Here is a 16,141-nt window from a genome sequence, read left to right as displayed (position 1 = left end):
ATGCATCAGTTTCTTCCAACAGTCTTAGCTGGGTTTCTGTAACACAACACTATAACCAAAAGCAACTTAGGGAGGAAAGGATTTACTTCAGCTTACAGTCGCACACTACAGTCCACCATGGAAGTCGGCAGGAACTTGGAGTCAGGAGCTGCTGCTGAAGCCAGAGAGGAGTGCTGGCTACTGGCTTGCTGCTTCTGACTCCCTAGCCTGCTTGCTTACAGCACCCAGGGGTGGCACCACCCACAATGAGCTGGGCCCTCCCACATCAATCAAGAAAATGCACCACAGGCCAATCTAGTAGGGCCATTTCTCTTCTGTCCCTTCCCAAATGACCCTGACTTGTGTCAGGTTGATATAAAACTAGCCAGCGCTTACGTGAACATCTTCATAAACAAAAGAGAATCAGTCCCTCAGAGGTCATGAGAAGAGATGGTTGTGGTAGTACCAGAATATGTTATGGTTAGCTTTTGTGCAAATCCCCCAAGGCACTCTGCACACGTTACTACATTTGACTGGACATGTCAGGTAACTATGCGCAATAGTTATCTTCATGTTGTAGATAAGAAAAGGCGACCAAGACTATAAAAGCTTGCCTTTCAAGGTCAGAAGTAATGACAATGGATGGGATTAGTCAGCCTAAGCTAGAGTGCTGGAGAAGCAAGCTGCCTAGGTTGTTTTGTAAATTTCCGAAGACTTGGGGAGGATGGTATCACAGGAGAATATTCAGGGCGTGACTGCGAAATGTTTCAGGCAGCTTTATATGTGAATATGATGAACTTGATCATTTCCACAATCCCATTGATTGCTACCTGGCTCCCCATGAAACCCCACAGTTCCCTCTCCCACTTTCATGTCTTTTGGGGTGTGTAACCCACTGAGTTTAGAGTTGCACGTATGAATACGGGTGATGGCTTATTTACCAAAGCACGAACAACTTACTGGTGGTTACACCGCTGAAGAAAATGCCCCACATACTCCCAGCGGCCACTAAAACATCAGTGGGGGCCACAGTGTCATGAGACCCTCTTCCATGACCAGACAACAACAAACCCAGGGCAGTGCAGGCCTTGTGCATGCAACCATAGCTGCTGTGAGTTTATGAGTGGGACAGCCATGTCTATTCTGTAGCACTCCTCCACATCCTCCAGTGGTGATGTGCTTTCTGTCCCCTCTTCAGAAAGTGCTCCCAGAGCCTTAGAACGGGTTATATCTATCTCGGCCGAGCCTTCAATGGCTCTGACTTAGCCAGTTAGGAGTCTCTCTCTCCATTAGCCACTGCCTGTTGCAAAGAAGCAGCTTCTCTGATGAAAACTGACCCTAGTCATCATCTGAATATAAAGGCATGTATTTAGAGGGCACTCTGATGAAAGTTTGCAAATGAGCAGTAGTAGGGTCTGTGACCTTCCCATCCATGAGCTCTTGGTTACAGGATGAGGCTTGAGCTCTCTCCATTTAAGTGGTCCTCAAATCCTATAAAAAAAAAAAAAAAAAAAATGGCCGCTTCGTCCCGTAACCCATCACACCACTATTGTACCATTGGGCACACCTTGCTTGGCTAACTATTTTAAATTGCAGGATCTCCACCGATAGGGAGGACCTTTGATGGCTTTTCTTCCCTGGCAGCCTGCACAGCACATTCAGGCATGATAATGGGAGCCAACAAGATGAACCTTCCAGCGGGGCTACAGCTCGGATTCTTATGTCCTGAAACCAGTGTGTGGTTTCTTCAGCAGTCGGCTCTCGCTTTGCAGTTCTGTTAGCCAATCAAAAGCAATGCCAGCAGTCTGTATTGAGTGTGAGGTCTCCCTGACCGAAGATTCATAAGGAGGTATATCCCACGCTTGGCACTGAGATTCTCCGTTAACCTCATGACTTCTTGAGGGGAGTACTATCTAGCCACATGTTAATATATATAATATTATAGTAATATATGTTGTATTTATATAATATGTATATATACATATACATATAAACATGTATGTGTATGTATATTTAATAAGATTAAAATAGATGAATGAATAGATACCATTAGGTTTTCTGTTTTGTTTCTTTGTTGTTGTTTATACATCCTTGGTTTTGGCTAATCTTCCCACATACACTATTCTCTTCCCTGTCCCTCGAGCACTCCCATCCTTGCTTAAAGATCTTCATTCCTAGTGCTCACAGCCTGTTCATAGCCTAGGGACGCAGTCAGTCCTAGTGTTGTCTAGCCAGTCTCAGTCACCCGTCATCGGCAGTAAAGATACTTAAAGAGCCAAATGAATAATAGAAAGCATAAACGGGTAATTTAGTACATGTGGCCACATTGGGGAGAGGACAAACGTATCTGGGGATGCCCTCTAGGGTGGTTTAAAGGAGAATTCCTCCCCCCACCCCCACCCCCGCAGGCTCATAGATTTGAATATTTGGTCACCAGGGAGTGGCACTGTTTGAAAAGATTTTGAGGTGTGACCATGTTGGAGGAAATGTGTTGGCTTTGAGGTTCCAAAGGCCCAAGCCAGGTCAAGTGTCTCTTGTCAGCCTGCCCGCCTGTGGATCTGGGTGTCAGCTACTTCCTCAGCACTATGTCCTCCTGCCTGCACCTCCCACAGGACAGTGGACTGTGATGCTTTGTATAGTCTTTGGCCCAGGCTAAGGCACCATTAAGAAGTATGGCCTTGTTGGAGTAGGTGTGTTACTGTGGGTGTCCTCCCAGATGCGTGGGAGCCAGTCTTCCCCTCGCTGTCTTTGGAACAAGAGGTAGAACTCTCAGCTCCTCCTGCTCCGTGCCTGCCTGGATGCTGCTATGTTCCTGCCTTGCTGATAATGGACTGGACCTCTGACCCTATAAGTCAGTCCCCGATTAAATGTTGTCCTTTATAAGAGTTGCCTTGGTCGTGGTGTCTGTTCCCAGCATTAAAACTCTTAAGCCAGGAACTATACTTCTGAAACTGTAAGCCAGCCCCAACGAAGTGTTTTCCTTTATAAAATTTGACATGGTCGCAGTGTTTCTTCACAACAATAAACACTGACTAACACAGCCTAAAGGTCTTTTGAGGGTCTTGAAGTGAGGTTAAAGTTTAAACAGAGGGCCAAAGAAGGGGTATACGTATCTAAGCAGCCTTGATGTCTCAGTTAGGTTTTTAACGTTAGGTTTCACAGTGACTCACCTACTCCAACAAGGCCACACCCCTTAATAGTGCCACTCGCTGGGTCAAGCACATCCAAACCATCACCCTTGGTCAAGGTGCGACCTGCCTTTGACCCATCTTTGCTTGGGCTTCAATCTCATCGTAGTCCATCGAGTTGTTAAATCTATGAAGTCTCTTTCTGGTACATGAATTTTTCCTGTGCCTGTGGCTTTTTTCCTTCACTCAGTATGAGGTTCCTAGGGAAATTCCCATAAGTGAGAGAAAGCGGGAGGCCACTTGCTTCAATAGTCTGACGGTATTGAGAGACGAGGGTCTCTTCGGAATATCTGTTTCTGCCAGGGTTATTTTACCCTCCCAACCCCCACATTCAAATCACTATCCCTCCCTCCTTAATGTCGCCATCCTCCCCCAGTCTTCTCTGTATCTCTGAATTCTATAAGCTTTCTAAACTCAACACGCTGAGAAGTCAAAGCCACCCCTGACTGGGTTTCCTCATATGGCATAGCATTGTCCAATTTCATCTATTTTCCTACAGACTTCCCAATCTGGATTTACTTTACGGCCAACTAAAATTCCACTGTTTATGAACCACAGTTTCCTTATCCGTCCATCTATTGATCTGTCCATCTGGGTTGATCCCATTTTCTGGTGATTGTGACCAGAGCCATACAAAAATGGCCATGCAAGACTCTCTATGGTAGGATATAGAGTCCTTTGGGTGTGTATCAAGTAATGATATATGGTAGTTCTCCTTTTAGCTTTTTGAGAAACCTAAGTACTGATTTCTACAGTGGCTGCAGGGACTGGTGCACTCCTCCCAGCAGAGAACAGAAGCTCCCTGTGACCTCAGGATCCGTTTCCCATTGTCCCCTTGAAAGTAGATACTCTGACTGGAGTGCTGTGGAATCTAACATAGTTTTAATTTACATCTCCCTGGTAGCTATGGGTTTTAAACACTTGCTAAAATATTTCCCGGCCATTTATATTTCTCATGAGTACTCTCTGTTGAGTTGCTTTGCCCATTTTTGAATTTTTTTTGTTTTGTTTTCTTACTGTTTAGTTTTGTTCTTTGTATATTCTGCATACTAATCCCCCACTGGAGGTATAGCTGGCAAAGACTTTCTTCCATTCCACAGGCGATCTCTTCAGCTAACTAAGTTTCTTTTGCTGCATAGAGAAGCTGTTTGTTTTATGAGGTCCTTTTTGCCAGCTTCTGGCTTTAGTTCCTGAACCACAAGAATCCTGTTCAGAAAGTCCTTACCTTGAACTCAGGGTTGAAATGTCCTCCTTCCCTCTTCCCCAATAGTTCCAGAGTTTAAGGTTTATGTTTAGGCCCTCCTAATCTATCTGAGGTTGATTTTTATGCAGTTAAAGATAAGAATCTAGTCTTTTTTCTCCTACACGGTGATGTCTGATTCCCAGCATCATATGTTGAAGAAACCATCTTAATATCCATTTTTTTTAAAACAGCTTTGTCAAACATTAAGTAGCTATACCTACTAGTAACTATAGCTATAGACTCACATCTGAGTCCTGATTCTAGTTCGTTAATCTACATGTCTGGTTTTGGGTCTGGTACCATAGCTGTGTTTATTCCTAAGGTCCTGTGTTACACAGCTAGAAATTGAGTGTGGTTTGACCTCTGGCTATATTCTTTTTTTTTCTTTTCTTTTCTATTTTTCGGAGCTGGGGACCGAACCCAGGGCCTTGCGCTTGCTAGGCAAGCACTCTACCGCTGAGCTAAATCCCCAACCCCCTCTGGCTATATTCTTATTGCTTAAGTGTGCTTCAGATATCCCGTCTCTTTTGTGCCTCCATATGAATTTTAAGATTTTTTTTTTCCGAATTCTCTTCTCATCTCCTGAGTTGAGTTTCTTCCTTCATTCAGCTGTGTGTTTGCTTCAGGAATTCCCTAAGGGGTTCATTCACGTCACCTGTGAACTCTGTGGGCATATTTATAGTCATTCGTTTCTTCCTCTAGAGTTTCATCTACATTGCTCTTATTAGGAATTATTTTGGAATTGGTGATTTTTGGAGGTGTCTTAGTTTTTCATGTTTCTTGTATTTTTGTTTCGGGGGGGGGCTTGCTCATCTTGAGGTTAGATTGTTATTTAAGCCCTCCCCTTCCCCTTCCCCCTCCCTCTCCTCCCTCCCCCTCTCCCTCTCCTCCCTCTCCCTCTCCCTCCCTCCTCCCCTCCCCTCCCCCCCCATTGTCTTTCTTCTATGAGTGAATGCATTTGTAGTGTTCAGGAGAGACTAGCTTGTAGCCACACTGAGGTGATAGCTTCCTCTGTTAAATTGCCAGGCCCCATCCCCAGTCCTGCCTTAGAGGTGAGTACTATCTGCAACGGTAGCCACGAGCCATTAGGAAGCCTATTACAAAAATGGAGTAGCAGCTGTTTTCAAAACAATCACTCCTTAAACACCCATTGCTTTAAGGAGTAATGGGACCCTGCGTACTAATATATCAGTTACTGTGCAAAGAAAAATTGCAGAAAGCAATCACAGTTGGACTAGTGGTTAGTATTAAGTTGCTGGAGAAGAAGTCAGGGGTGGGGTGGCACACATAGAAGGGTAAATGCAAGAGACAGAGATGTGGGAGTTTGGATTAAGGATGTGGGGACTGAAATCAGAGGGATGGAAATCTGCATTCAGATAACTGAACAGTCTTAACCCTCAGCAGGCTGAGTGCAAAGACTGGTAAACAAGACCAGCCTTTGTTTTGAGGGGGTAAAAGAAAAAGGAAAGAGCTGTGGTTTGCCCAGAGTTATCTGTATTTTGATGCTGATTCCACTGCCCCAAGGAGGGCTGCCTAGTCACTTACTCAGGACTCAGGTGACTTCACCAGAACCTTCTCCCCACTGAATTTGTAAATACAGGTGAGGGGCAGGTACAGGATAGAAGGAGGCCTGCCATTGGAGGAGAAGGAAGGATGGGCAGGAGAGAAGTTTGAAGGAAGAAGAGGGGTTGGGGATTTGGCTCAGTGGCAGAGTGCTTGCCTAGGAAGCACAAGGCCCTGGGTTCGGTCCCCAGCTCCGGAAAAAAAAAAAAAAGAAGAAGGAAGAAGAGGAGACTGGAACAGAAAGGAGGAAAAGAGGAGGGAGAGGGAGAGAAGCCATGGCAGGTGACGTGAAGATTCCGCTCTGTGTATTTACAGGTTGTTATTAATGTTCTTAAAGGATGGATGTGTATTGGGATTTGTATGTTTAGGTGGGCAATTATATCTTATCAATTGGGCCAAAGGTTATTGTGTGGTCTTTCATGTGTAGATTTAAGTGTAAGGGAGTATGGGGCGGCTGGTCTGGGCCACCACAGAGTTGGGATGTGTGTTTCTGGCATGGAAACCTGCCTTGGGAACTAGATAGGTAGAGAGATTGCTGCCAGGCTCAGAGAGAGGCCTTCGGCAGTGTGATATGGGATGGAGCAAAGTGGGTGAGACGCTTTGCTGACCGAGACTTAAGATATCCAGCAAATATCTTGGGGCACTGTGGTGCTGAACCTAGCGGGGATAGAAGACAACCGTACTTTTTTTTTTTTTTTTTTTTTTTTTTTTTTTTGGTATTTTACAACAACAGGAAAGGGTATGAAGAAAGGAAACTCGGGGGTGGGGGGGAGATGTTACTAGGCATCAACAATATATGTGTGTGGTGGGGTCGGGCACAGGCTGGCTGTTGCGCTGACCTGTATTATATAAGCAGGGATATGCAGGAGAATGAGAACTAAGGAGATACGTGTACGGACGCCAGTGGCCGGCTCGGGTGTTTGGATGCCATCCTCTGTGCTGTCTCCACTCTGACTGACTACACTCTTGGTTTTCCCCCATCAGTTTCTTCCCTTGGGGATTCCCAGAGCCACACCCATTTGAAATCCACTCCTGGTGAATTCCTGGCTCTGCTCTGGGGGCTGAGATACATCCTCAGTCTGCTGCTGCTGCTGCTGCTGCTGCTGCTGCTGCTGCTCCTGCTGTGCTGCTGCTGCTGCTGCTGCTGCTGCTGCTGCTGCTGCTGCTGCTAAGTGAGCTCCTGATTCACTAAGCTAGACTAAAGGAATAGGACCTATGGCTTGCGAATAACAGTCGGGTGACCCAGGGACAATGTCATGCAGCTTGGGTTTAGGAGATTCTTTTTTCCAACCCAAAATATATACAAATTAAACAAATGAATGGACATTGTAGAACAGGACCAACAAGAGAACCTTACACGCCCAGCTTCTGGCTTCTCCTCTAACACCTTCGGAGACAGAAACCACCAGGTGAACAACAGGAATAAACTGAGTGTTTGCCATAAGCAGTATGGGGGTTTGTTTTTGGTTTTGTTATTGTTTTGTTTTTGGAAAGCCTGAAATTCTAATGGAAATGGGACTCAGAAGAAAGTCTTTTTTGTTTTTCTTTACAAAATAGCTTGGCCATTTGACAGTCCCGGTGCAAATGTAACCAGGGTCAGCATTTACAGAGGGATTTGGAGCCAGTTTACTGTTTAAGAGAAGCTGGGCCAAATCAGTAAAGCTGCAAGCAGGAGAGGTGCACCCCAGGACAGAGCATAGCAGTCAGTTGTCCAGTGACAGATGGCCAGCCCTGAAAACATACATACAAGTAACATTATATAGTTCCACAGGTTATATTTAGAATTATATATGTATATACAAATATGCATAAGCATGCAATAACAATGAAAAAAGCCATGAATGTGAAGGAGATAGGGGAGGGGGTATATGAGAGGGTCAGAGGGAGAAAACGGAAGGGAGAAATGTTATAATTAAATTACCACTTCAAAGATAGATAGGTAGATAAATAGATAGGTAGGTAGATAGATAAATAAGTAGACAGAGATATTAAAAAACAAGCTGGGTAGTCACTTGTAAATAACATGCAGGACTCTAAGTGCAATTGCTGATGTGAACAGAAAATAAAATGTTCTTATTCAAACATCTGTAAGTAAACCTACCAAACCTTTATTCATTTATTTGAAATAAAACCTGCTATGTAGCCCAAGCTTGTTACAAAGTCAAAAACCCTTCTGCCTCTGACTCCCGGATGAGACAGATGTATGCAGGACACTTAGCCTCAAAACTTGTTTTTCTATGTGAAAGTGTGAAACAAACTAAAACTCCATTGTGGGAAACAAACTCTCCCTCTATTATGACTGAAAAGGAGAACTCCTCTGAGCTGACCCCAGAACAGCAAAACATCTAGTATAGGAAGAAGGGAAGGAAGGAAGGAAGGAAGGAAGGAAGGAAGGAAGGAAGGAAGGAGGCAGGCTGGGGACTCTGTAGGTAAGGGCACTTGTGAAAACCCAAAGACCTGATTTAGATACCCAACACCCATGTAAAAGGCTGGGCTTGAACATACACATACCAATAACCCAAGCACTGTGTGTGGAAGAGACAGGAGGACCACTCTGACTTTCTGGCCAGCCAGCTTAGCCAAGAACACAGAACTCCACACTCAGCAAGAGACTCTCTTCCAATGGAATAAAATGAAGAAAGAGGAGAATGCCCAGTGAACCCTGGCCTCGGTGTACACACACACACACACGAACATGCACCCCACCCTGCACACATACAATTATAGCACACACATAAAAGACAAAGTAGTTGTTTGGGTCAAATGTTACAGCCCTAATTTATTAAGTCTATAGTGGGTCACTAGTAGACACCTACAACTTAGATAGCAAATAAGTTATGTTCTGTTTTCTAAGTGAAGTGTGAATGGGAGGGAGCTAATGTGTCTCGGTGTACGCTACACATCTTAAGTACGGCATGACTTAACCTAATGGTGAACATCGGGCATCTTAGATTATATATATATATATATATATATATATATATATATATATATATATATATATATGTTATATACTCAAATCTAACCTCGGTAGAAAATGTAAGACCTGGGCGACTTTCACTGGGCATAGTGTTTAGCTGTTACTTTTAAAAATATCTTGTTTGTATTTTTGAGATTCTGTTTATGTTTATTTTACATATATGAGCATTTTACCTGCACATACGTCCGTGCAGTGTCAATGGAAGCCACAAGAGGATGCCAGGTGCCTTTGGAACTGAGGTTATAGACGGTTGTGAGCTGCCATGTGGGTGCAGGAACTGAAACTGGGTCTTCTGGAAGAGCAGACAGTGTCTTAACCACTAAGCCATCTCTCCAGTCTCACAAATCTCCATTTTGCGTAGTGATAAGATGTACACCCAAAGTTAAATCTGCAAAACAGTAGCTCTTATTCAGCCTCCTCCTCTCTCACAAGGACCCACGTTTGATTTGATCTTATGACTCCTCCCCCTTTTTTCATTCCTAAAACGCATAGGTACATATTCACAGCCTTTCTTAGATAGAGGTTCAGTCCCAGCAACATCTGAGAAAAATCCTAAAGAGGGCCATGGATCCAAAAGTCCATTTGTCCCATACAATCAGTCAGTTGACTGGCAAGGACTTGTAGAGAGAAGAATCTGCCTTATGGAACCTCGTGAAAGTGACAGAGGGCTGACAACAGTAAGCAGAGCAGAAGGAAATCGGTCAGATGGATGTGGGCACTTAGGTCAGGTGCATCACAACTCTAACTGCTTCGTGTAGAAATAAAGCAAGAGCCACCAACCACTGAATCCAGGAAGAAATCACCGGAGAAGCGCTTCAAAGAAGAATTTAAAAATGCTTTAAGATGAATGAAAGAGGAAATATTAAAACCAGGAGCTATAACACACCGAAAATGCTCCAGGGGAAACCGACAGCAGCGAATATTTGCGTTTAAAGAGAAAGTTCTTGTGCTAGAGAGAAGGCTTGGTGGGTTAGAGCAGGTTAGGACCAGCATTCCCAGCACCCACAAGGCATTTCACAATTATCCGTAATTCCAGCTCTGGGGGATCTGACATCTGCTTCTGGCCTTTGCGGGTACCCTATAGGCACACATGTGGTGTAGACAACATACCCTTATATATAAAAATAATTTTTAAAGGGAGATCTCAAATCAATAACATGACTTTACATGTTGAGAGAGAAGGAGAGAGGAAGGGAAAGAAAAAGACAGGATTTGGGGCTGGGGATTTAGCTCAGTGGTAGAGCGCTTACCTAGGAAGCACAAGGCCCTGGGTTCGGTCCCCAGCTCCGAAAAAAAGAACCCAAAAAAAAAAAAAAAGAAAAAAAGAAAAAGACAGGATGACAGACAAAGAGACTGAGGCAGAGAGAACTAGCTAGCTCACCGCTCTTCAGTCAGTAATTCCATTCAGGAGGTTACATCCGAAGGTCCCACTCCCTAATGCTATTCATTGGGGGTTAGGACTTCAACAGAGGAAGGAGGGGCACTCAGTCCATAGTCCTGCCCAAGTGATCTGCAGGTCAGAGATTTATCAGCATCCTAATAACCTTGGGAACAGAGGACCAAGACCAGAGAGGACCCTGAACCTCAACATCTCAAGGTCCCCGCCATGGTCAACAAAACTATTTATTAAAGACTGTACTTCGATGTACTGACAGAAGGGGGTGCCCTTGAACAAAGAACCTTGGAAACAATGCTCTAGATTTTCATGACTTCCATAGGCAAAGATAACTAAAGCTATTGTTCTGCGAAGGGAAGAGAAACAAGTTTACAACTGCCAAACCCCTTGACTCTGATCCTCTACAAAGCCAGGCAGAAGACAGAGGGGGCTAACTATGTGGCAACACACCAAACTGGGGGAAAGGGATCTACCGGACATGTTGAACACCCTTAATCAGAAAGTTTAAAACCCCAGGTAAATAATCCAAGATGTAAAACTTCGGGTGTTGGTAGAGGAACAAGTAGCAAGTCCACACCTGATGTCAGGCAGCAGAGCCCAAGCGTACTAAACTCACTGTAGAGTGTTACCCTGAAATTGTCTGTACATGGAACATGAATGTATTTTCTGTTTAGATTTGGGACCCATCTAAATGCTGATCCTGTCAGCGGAGCAACTGGGAATATGAAGAACCGAAAGATGGGCACAGGTTCTGGGCCAGCCTGAGCCACAGTAAGACCTTATTTTAAAGGCAAACAAAAATCTCCTCCTGTCTGTGTGAATGGTATGAACATTTAAAAACAATCGTTCACGTTTCTCATTTGGAGCATTTTTAGTGAGAGATAGTGTGTAGCGTATCTTCAAACTTAATCTTCAGAATCTGAAGTCCGAAGGTCAAATAGGTTATAAAGGCAAAAAGAAGACGCCCATAGCAATTTTCCTCCAAAGCGTATGGAGGAAGGTATTACTGACAGGCAGAAAGGAGATGGATTTTGATCTTGTCTTAGCTGACTTTATTTGGGTTGTCTGACTATATTTGTCACCTTTAACTGTTCGTGTCACACCAACTCTTGAGCTACGAAGTGTGCTTTCCAGTGATAAAAATAGTGCTTCTTAATTGATTACTTCACTCCGGGTTATCCACCGTCCAAAAGCATTAAATAGAAGCTTTCAGCACTATGCAATCTGTAGGTTTTCAGTTGTGTGCTGTTGTTCTTTTGAGTAGCGCGCTGAAGTTGTGTGTTAGCTCATTGTCCCGAGTGGGATGAGTGTTGTCCTGCACAGCGTATCTATGTACACGGTGTACACAGTCTACCCAGGAGTCACTCCGTAGCTATCATGGGTATCAGATTTAGGGCTGTGATACTGCAATGCTTGTGTTCAGGTAAGCCTTGGTTTACTTCCTAATGGTTGAGAATACTAATGTGATGTAATGGCGGCTTGGAGGGGGTCTTCGTCAGGGTTTCTATTCCTGCACAAACATCATGACCAAGAGGCAAGTTGGGGAGGAAAGGGTTTATTCAGCTTACACTTCCACACTGCTGTTCATGACCCAAGGAAGTTAGGACCAGAACTCAAGCAGGTCAGGAAGCAGGAGCTGGTGCAGAGGCCATGGAGGGATGTTTCTTATTGGTTTGCTTCCCCTGGCTTGCTCAGCCTGCTTTCTTATAGAACCCAAGACCACCAGCCCAGGGCCAGCACCACCCACAATGGGCTGAGTCCTCCCACCTTGACCACTAGTTGAGAAAATGCCTTACAACAGCCTCATGAGGGAATTTCCACAACTGAGGCTCCTTTTTCTGTGATAACTCCAGCCTGTGTCAAGTTGACACACAAAACCAGCCAGTACAGAGGGAGAAGGCATGGGAAGCCACATTGACTTGGATGCTCTGCTTTATCACTACAGGAAACAGGAAACAGGCAGCACGTGGAGCTCAGCTTCAGGTACTCATCTTAGTCAGGTAAAGGAGTGGGGAGCTATTGCAACTGGTTTGTTCCTTCGTTTGTTTGTTTTTTTTTTTTAAGAAATTATATTGCCCCTGCAGATTGTATTGTTCTGAAATTTTCTATTTAATATTTTTTTGGACCATGGGAAATTCAAAAAGCGAAATAGTAAATAAGAACCATTACTTTTGTCATTGGAAAATCAACCTCATAGCTCAGGAGTAGACATGGTAAGACCAGTTAAAGGTCTCTCAGCATCCAGGGACTGCCGACTATGGATTGGACCTAGGTGGTGGGGTGCAATCATGAAATAAAGACACATTTCAGAGACGGTCTCAGTAGAGCTGTCCACAGTCTTCCGGTGCCATTTGCCCTGTTCTCTACTCAAAGACCACCTGGAGTATGCCAGTCATAGAAAGAGTAGGGTTTATTGCTGGTCACTACAGACTACAGAGAACCTGGGTATCTGAGCAGAGGTTTGTTAAAGGGACTTTATTATAGGATTTAATTTTTATATGATGTAGGGTTGTCCTTAAGAAAGCATGGCAGGGCAAGAGAGATGACTCAGCAGCTCTTCCAGAGAACTTGAGTTTTGTTCCCAGCCCCGACACATAGGTCCACAACTGCCTATACCCCACCCCCATCTCCAGAGACTCCAATGACGTCCTCTGGTTTCTGTGAGTACCCTACACTTATCCATGGCATTCACTCACACAGACATACATATAAATAAAAAATAAGGGGTCTGGAGACATGGCTCAGCTGTTAAGAGCACTCGTTGCTCTTGCGGAGGACTCAGGTTCCATTCCCAGCGTCCCTGAGGTGGCTTACGACCATTCTCAACTTCAGTTCTAGGAGACCTGATGCCCTCCTCTGGATTCCTTGGGCACTAAGCATGTACATAGTGCACATACATACATGCAGCTAAACACACACACAGAGAGAGAGAGAGAGAGAGAGAGAGAGAGAGAGAGAGAGAGAGAGAGAACAAAACAACAACAAAACAGAGTTAATTCCAGGACAATATATTTAAAAAAAAATCAAGTCCCAGTGGAAGACTACTAGAATGAGGTTAAAGTTGAACTTGACTTTTTTTTTTTTTCCAATCTTTTTGACAGGGTCTCACGGTGTAACCCTAGCTGGTCTGTAAGTTACTATGTGAACCAGACTGGCCTCAAATCACAGAGGTCCACCTACCTCTGCCTCCCGAGTGCAGGGAGTAAAGGTTTGAACCCTTGCACCTGTTGACCTTGCTTGTTTTCTCAGTTGGCATTCATCACATTCTCCAGGCAGGGTGATATCTGGCAGTTCTCTCATCCACACAGTGCTTACAGTAAGTGGTCACACCTACTTATCTAAGGGCTTGCTTTTGTCTTGACCCGTCAGGGTAGGAGTGGCCTTTTCTCAGGTTCTGAGAAAGTGTTCCTGTTCACTAGAGCTGTGAGCCCAGCAGCGAGGCCCACCAGCATCATTTTTACTTTCCAGTGCCTAGGGTGAGCCTCAAATTCCCCTGTGGCCTTCAAGACTATACAGCAGTGGTTCTCAGCCTTCCTGGTGCTGCGACCCTTTAAGTTCATCCTGTCTTAGTTAGGGTTCCTATTGTTTCCATGAAACACCATGGCCAAAAAGCAAGTTGGGGAAAGAAAGGGTTTATTCGGCTTATACTTCCAGATCACAATCCACCATTGGAGGAAGTCGGGACAGGAACTCAAGCAGGGTTGGAACCTGGAGGCAGGAGCGTATGCAGCAGCCATGGAAGGGTGCTTCACCTGAATTGCCCAGCCTGCCTTCTTATAGAACCCAGGACTACCAGCTCAGGAATGACACCACCCATGATGGACTGGGCCCTCCCCCACTGATCACTAATTGAGAAAATGCCTTACAGCTGGATCTCCTGGAGGCGTTTTCTCAAGGGAGGCTCCTTTCTCTGTGATGACTCCAGCTTTCGTCAAATTGACACACAGAACCAGCCAATATAACTCCCAACTGAAAAATTATTTCATTGCTACTTCACAATGGTAATTTTGCTATTGTTAAGAACTGGAAGGTAAATATCTGAGATGCAGGATTATCTGATATAAGAACCCTGCCCATAGGTTGAGAACTGCTGCCCTGTCACATTCCCATAACAATAGCTAGCTCCTTTCTGGTCCTCAAATGCTCTAATCTTGTTTTACCACCAGGACTCTTATATGTGTGGCTCACCTCCCGGTCATCCACCTCCCAGGTATCACTTCTTAAATCACTTCTTGAATATCACTTCCTCAAAGAGCGGTTCCCTGGCCTCTCCTTTTTCCATTCATGTCAGGACACCCTGTCATATTTCTACTCTGCTTTCTTTAGCCTTACTTAACACATGTTGCTTTCCCACCGCTCTGCTGCCACATTCATGAGAACAGGGCTGTCATTGTTCCCTAAGATAGAACCTTACTACCTTAACTGGTTTTTCACAAGATGGATTCTCAATAAATGAGGATCAAAGGGTATCAGCTTGGGAGTAAGGGACAGGGAATGAAGGTTCAGAAAGCTAACAGTTACAGCATGGAGCGCACACAGACTTGTGTGCTGGGCCTCTTGGGAAGGAGATCAGCCCATGTGGTGGGAGGATTCTGATCAGAACACGGAAGCTGGCTCATGAGCTTTAGGCCTTCCTCTGCACATGCGATTGCTGTGGGGTGACTCCTCCTGCTCTGGGGTGACTCCTCCAGGACCGAGGCATCTGTGGCCCTTGAAATTTGTTTGCTCCAGAATACATACCTTGTACACTTGTAGGATGTCAGAGGAGCATAAATGTGAATGGTGGAGTAGTGGGAAGGGAGTCCAGCTGACAGCCCACATCTTGTTTTCTGCTAGCAATGCCTGCCAGTCCTATTGTAAAGCCCTGGCCAGAGCTTCCGTGATAGTCTCAGTTATCTGAACCATCGAATCCATGTGGGCTTTAAACAGGCTCACAAAGGAGTTCGTTTCCAGGTAACCAAGAAAACTCCAGCCGTGTCTAAGTAGCTGTGTCTTCTGTCAATCAGAATGCCCATTTGTACTTAAATGAACTCCGTGAAGATTGCTCATACTTTCCGACTATTCACAGAATCGTCTTTAAAAATCCACCACGCAGAACTCACTATGCTTCCACCACACTTCAAGGTTTCCAACCTGTCTTTGATTAAAATAATTTGCTTTATTAAATAAACTTCGGCTTAAACTGTGTCTCTGTGTGTGCATCCTTTCCCTCCTAGAAGACAAGGATTGTAAGAGGCCCAGAACAAGACGACCTGACTGAGTAGGCTTCTCGCCCAAAACAAATATGCCCCAGTAGACAAAAATATATTGTTCTCCCTCATTTCCAGTACATCCACCAGAGGTCAAGAATCCATGTACTCATTTGAGGACTAGGTAGGGAACTTAAGTTAGCCAGCACACTCGGTCTGTGCTCATGACGAAAGATCAAGGAGTGCTCTTTCTTCGTTTGGACCGTGCTTAATATAATCCATTTTACCACAAATTCCAACTACATGGAGATTCCATCTCACCCGGAATGGCTACCATCAAGAAAGGAAAGGCCGGGGCTGGAGAGATGGCTCAGCAGTTAAGAGCACCTGACTGCTCTTCCAGAGGTCATGAGTTCAATTCCCAGCAACCATATGGTGGCTCACAACCATCTGTAAAGAGATCCGATGCCCTCTTCTGGTGTATCTGAAGACAGCTAAATAAATAAATCTAAAAAAAAAAAAAAAAAAAAAGAAAAGAAAAAGAAAGGAAAGGACAAGTGCAGAGAAGATTCCAGAAAGAGGAACCACCATTCACTGTTGGTG

Source organism: Rattus norvegicus, chromosome 10 (assembly GCF_021556685.1).
Source record: "Rattus norvegicus strain SHRSP/BbbUtx chromosome 10, alternate assembly SHRSP_T2T, whole genome shotgun sequence".
Classification (NCBI taxonomy): Eukaryota; Metazoa; Chordata; class Mammalia; order Rodentia; family Muridae; genus Rattus; species Rattus norvegicus.
Note: the sequence above shows the minus strand (reverse complement) of the source record.